Source organism: Sphaerodactylus townsendi, linkage group LG04, assembly GCF_021028975.2.
Source record: "Sphaerodactylus townsendi isolate TG3544 linkage group LG04, MPM_Stown_v2.3, whole genome shotgun sequence".
Taxonomy (NCBI): Eukaryota; Metazoa; Chordata; class Lepidosauria; order Squamata; family Sphaerodactylidae; genus Sphaerodactylus; species Sphaerodactylus townsendi.
The window spans coordinates 113,167,028-113,173,027 of record NC_059428.1 but is presented as its reverse complement, the minus strand read 5'-3'; positions in this window follow the sequence as shown (position 1 = coordinate 113,173,027).

The window sequence follows — 6,000 nt, the reverse complement described above, 5'->3', positions numbered from 1 at the left end:
TTTCAGCCTGCTTCCACGCCAAATTGTTCAAGTAGAATATTCCCAGTAACGTCCAGAGATACAAACCCTGCTCAGTTTGTTCCAGTATTTTTCCATTTTTAATGCCCAATTTGTGCTCATTTAATCTCTTAAATGGGATCTGCTCAATCTAGGCACTGTGGACCATCAAAGGCTGGCTGGCTGATGAAGGCATATCTGCCATTAGTGATCCCTTGAAGCATTGCCTTAAAGTCTAAGCAGATGGTCTGTCACTGGGGTTCTTTGCCAGTTTTGAGTTGCTTGATGCATATAAATGAGGCCACAAAAATGACTGACCCGTCCTGGATTAAACTCTCTTAATGTATATAATCCTGTCAAATAGTAAAGAGATTGTGGATTCATGGCAAAATGTTTGATAAATGCTTGTCTATATGGATTCTTTGTTTGGTGGGCTGCTGGTGGTCAAAATGCCAACAATGCTGTTGGGTAACCTTTCAGGGTTACTGTACTGAAAGGCTGGGAGAGTTTAAAGTAGCTTAGTTCAGCTGTGAATTATTAATGTACATAAGTGACATCTAGTCACAACTAGCTGATGGTGACCCCAACAAGGAACTTTCAAGACAAATGAGAAGCAGAGATGGTCTCCCAGCGCATTCTTCTGGAGTCTTCCTTGGTGGTCCCTCATCCAAGTACTGATGCTACTTAGATTGGGCTATACCTTACCACCTTGCCTCCAATGAATTAACAAACACTAGTGTGGTATAGTGGTTAAAGTGCTGGACTAGCATCTGGGAAAACCAGGTTCAGTTCCCCACTCTGTCCCTGGAAACTTGCTAAGTAACCTTGGGACACTTTCAGCCTTAGGCCTGGCAAGTATTTGGATGGAAGACCTCCAAAGAATACCAGGGGCATTACCAAAGCTAGGCAATGGCAAACCATCTCAGAACATTTTTGCCTGGAAAACCTACAGGGTTGCCATTAGTGAACTCAGACTTGACAGCAAAAATAAAACCAGCAACAAAAATACTGGATGAGTATTTCATTTTTAATTTGGAGCGAAGGGCATGTGTCTTTTTACCCTGTTTTCCCGAAAATAAGACATCCCCTGAAAATAAGACGTAGTAGAGGTTTTGCTGAAGTGCTAAATATAAAGCATCCCCCGAAAGTAAGACATAGCAAAGATTTTGTTTGGAAGCATGCCTGACGAACAGAACACAGGAACATGCAGCTGTAGGGCGGAAAAATAAGACATCCCCTGAAAATAAGACATAGCGCATCTTTGGGAGCAAAAATTAATATAAGACACTGTCTTATTTTTTGGGAAACATGGTAGTAAATGGCCTGTTGGTGTTGTGTAGCTGTTTCAGGTTTTCAGAGGGTAGTCATCTTGATCTGCAGTAAAATAGCCAAATTGGAGTCCAGTAGCATCTTAGAGACCAACAAGCTTTTTGGGGTGTAAATTTTTGAGAATCAATGTTTTGGTATTTGATGAAGGGAGGGTGGACTCTAGAAAATTAATACGCCAACATTTTTGTGGATTTCTAAGGTGCTACTGGATTCTAATATAGCTGTTTCAGGACATGTCAGACCCATAATATAATACTATGTTGTTACTATGTTTCCAATTTGGTTGCTAAACAAAACTGATACATGAATATCATAAAAATCCTTGGTAAAAATATTGAAGTTGTTTATTTGTGCTAGCATTATGAAACATTTCATATATTTTGCTTTAAAAGGCATCTTTTGGAAAGTTGCCCTCTTCTCATTCATATATAGGGAAAGCATAGGACAATCTTCATTCTAAATGACTTTAAGCAAATGTTAGAAAGGTTACCATTCATATACTTTCCAATATCTTCTGGCTAGTTGACATTTGCAAAGAGTAAGCTTTTACCTTCAGCTGAATTATAGTGGTTAGTAGCGAGCCAAGGATGGGTAAAATGAAATATATTAGTCACACGAAGAAAGAATGATTAGAGCTCCTTGGACCTATTTCTTAAAAGAACATATTTTTAACCAGAAACCTTATTTTGGATGTTCTTTTTAAAATATTTCCCCTTTCCTTTGTATATTTTATTTGATAAAATGCTGAGAACATCTTTCAGCACAATTTCCCCCTTGCATTATTAACCCCAGGATTCTTCCTTTTCTGTTATCTGAAGTAGATAGCTAGATCTGAGGCAAGTTTTACATTTCCACAAGGAATTGTGATACTTTAAAAAAGAGAAGAACTGCATGTTCTGCCTTCAGCATATATCTTCAAAACCCATCCTCTTCCTTCTTTGCAAAGTGGAACCAGGAGGGTACAATTCCCAGAGCAGAAACAGTGGGTGTGAGAAGGATTTGGAAATCCTTGTTTCATCTCCAGCTCCACTTCTCCTTCTGTTTCCACAGCAGGACTTGGCAAACCCATCAGAAGTATGAATATACAATTTGGGATGGAGAATAGCGTCTGCGTGGAAAGGGAGGAGCTGGAGAGGAAAGGAGCAAGCCAAGGTAGGAATTTAACTCTTTCCTGCTGCTGATCACTTATTCCTTGGAAATTTTCCCAGTTCATAAATATAGCTTTAAAGATCAGCATGGAGGTAGAATGCTCTACCTCTACATTGCCCTGACTTGGATAGCCCAGGGTAACCTGAGCTGGTTGTATCTTGTAAACTAAGTCGGGTTGGTCCTGGATAATATTTGGATGGGAGACCACCAAGGAAGTCAATAATCAAGATGCAGAGGCAGACAACAGCAAATCACCTCTGACTGGTGGATCATCATAAGTCAACTGTGACTTGATGACACTTTTCTTCACATTGGAGATAGAACATGTAGTAAAACACCAAGAGGAAGCATTAATAAATAATTCGTACCAGTGTGCAAAACAGTAATACAGGGTATAGACTAAAGAAATTTGGACCATCCATATATCCACTGCCACCAGAAAGTGGTTTCTGAGACTTCATCAGCTTGAAAGATCATGACTAGGAATTTGTGGCTGTATCTGTGAATATCCATCATGGCCCAGGTACAATTGGAATGCAATACATGAAGCTGTACTAATTGATATCTGTTCCAGCTCTCAGGATAAACTAGTTCTGGAGTCTTGACTTAGAAATATCTACACTTATATAACACTGGTCATTCATTGTGTGGAACAATGATCTGGTCAAAGAACTGCTATCCTTGAATCACATTACAGCCTCAATTCTTCAAGCTCCTTAAACCACGATTTTCCTGCGATTTTGGAAAAGTTGTCACTGCTCAGTACATTTGTAGACCTGAGATCTATATCCGTATCCCAGTGGATGGAGGGAGTTTGGTGATGTTCATCTTCTGACAGAAGGGAAGGAACGATGTAGGTGGGTATTGGGATGGAGTAAGTAGTCATTGGAAGACACTGAGGTTCACAACAATCCACTGATGATAAATCCGGCACAGGCTCTGAGATTATAGAGTAGTGGTCTGCATTCTTAGCGGTGGACAATCCAGAGGCCTCTGGGGTAGGACTAACTGGATAAGGATTACACAGAGGCTGGCAGTCGGCTGCACACACAAAATTCATGGCCTCTTCTGATAACATTTCGATGTTTCTCCATTCGTAAGTCAGACTCTCAATCGGAGATACAGAGGAACAATCATTGGTGGGCACAAGGGACTCTGGGAGCACTGACAGAGAGGGGGCTCTCCTTCCCCATTTCCTTTTTATCATATTTGTTAACCACAAGCTTATTCACTGTAAAGAAAAAAACATTAAAACGACAGGCAAGATATTCTCTCTTTCTGAGTAGAAGTGCAGGCCAGGAAGGAGTATCAAAGTTTAAAATCATTCTATGGTAACTGTCTTGGTAAGGCAGACGTTCAAAAGAACTTAGTTGAACCCTCCCAGGCATGCAGTTCAGCATATTGCTTAATGAGTTACAAATGCTGCGAAGAGTGGCCCAGTTACCAGCATTTGTATGGGTGTCCTTTATCATTAGAGCCACCTGGTGTTTCTGAATAGACAGAGTAGAGGAAAATGTATCTGGGTTTGGAAATAAAAATGCCTTGAATTGATCAGACAAAAGATTGTATTTCTGGGAAGCAGTCTTATTGGTGAGGTTCAATAGAATGTAAGGAAAGTAAAGCTTCAAGCTTAGCATTGACTGAAGCAAAGTTCATTAATAGTAGCTTAAACGTTTTGGAGATTAAAAATGTCTTCTTTGCCAGAAGTTCAAACATAAAAGCCTCTCTCCCTGCAGCTGGCTTCTTACAGCAGTTGCTGCACAACTTATCAGCCATTGGATCCACTGAAACAACATCTTCCACTGATGCTGTTGCAATTAAAGGCACCTCCTCTGCCTCAGCAGGAGACATAACAGAGTCACCAAGCACCACATACCTGTTGGAAAGCTTGAGGTCGCTCGATAGTGCAGATGCAGGTTGGAAGTTGGCACAAGCATCAAGTTGTGTTTGCTTGCAGGCTTTCTGACTTGTCATTGGGTAGGCGTCAGGATCAGAACGGGTTCACTTCTTTGCACTTCTAATCTTCAGTATGCAGATAAACAACGAAGGCACGGAGCCGGCGTTATCCTTGCCAAAGCAATGCAAAATAAACTCTGTTTCCCAAAGTCCAGTTGTTATTTGAGTCAGAGAAAGGGCATCAGGCGACCTTCAGATGCCACAAACACACACACACGTGCACACACATCCATACACGTATAAGGATACAGTCTCCAGGCCCCATCAACTTTTTCATCATTAAATATAAATAGGTGTAACAATCAAAGTAGAACTCTATTTTCACAGCTTCATGTCAAAAGGCAATTCAAGGCCAAACTAGCCATGATTGCATCTTTGTGGCAGCCATTTAAAAATAATTTTTAAAATGTCATGGAGGCTGGATGCTATCAGGGCCTACAGAGCAGTTCTCTTGTTTCTCCTCTGTGCCTTTTCAAGTACCAAAACAATCATGGGGGATGCGGCCATTTCAGCACTTGATAAGTTGCCTGGTGGGGGGCACAAGAGTGCCTCAGTCCAGTAAGCAGCAGCCCCAGCCAGGATTTGGTCCTCACAGCATTTTAAAATGACTTTAAAATGGTGGTGGTATCTTCATGGTGACCATGATGATACCATCACATCTACTTTGGCCTACAGAGAGGATGAATTTCTCTTATAGGAGCTGATATTTACAGTAATGTAGCAATAAAGTGGCTCCCATGTAAGTGCAGGATATTTGATTGGATTATCTTTAGTTTCTCCTCCAGCATTCCCTGCCTTCCCCGCAGTTAGCATGTAAGAAACGGAAAGAAAAAGATTAGACTGAACACTCTAATATAAATGTAATACAGGCACTCGCAAGAAAGTCATCGAAATTCTGCCTGGCACCCTTGTGTGGCTGTGATTCGATTTTTCACAAAAATCAGCCTAAAGGGTAAACGTAGAGTGTATGTGATAATGCTAAGACTGATTACATTGCTCCGAGGAGCAAACCATAAGTGAGGGGAATGTCTCTTGAACTCCCGGTTGCAACCACGGCAGCAGCTGTTTTATCTTCGACTGGATTTGTATTCAATTTACAGTTTAATCTTATCCTTTTCTTAACATTCAAGGGAAAAGACAGGACACTTTCTTTAATTCAAACTGTTGGGATTTTTTTTATTTTGAATTAAAAAAAATAAGACTCTCACCTACACTGATTGACTGATTTGCCCTTCTAAGTGGTGTTACAGTCACGTTAGTCTCCAGGTACTAAAGCAACCTAAATGAATTAAAATTCATCCGAGTTCTTCTCGTTGCACCAGGCACTTTTCATTTTCCATTGAACTCACAGTCATGAGCTACTCTTCCACATCTTTGAAGTTTCCGGCAGTAAAATAAATAACCTGCTTACAGTTATGGGTGCTGGAGAAAGTTATGGGATTGCTTAATGAATCGTTTTAGTGTGCTTAAGATGTTAGACATACTAGCTTGTGATCAGGGTAGGATTATTCTATTATTAAACCCACTGTTGAACTATGTATTGTAAAACCAGGAGAGCCCTCAGGGAAC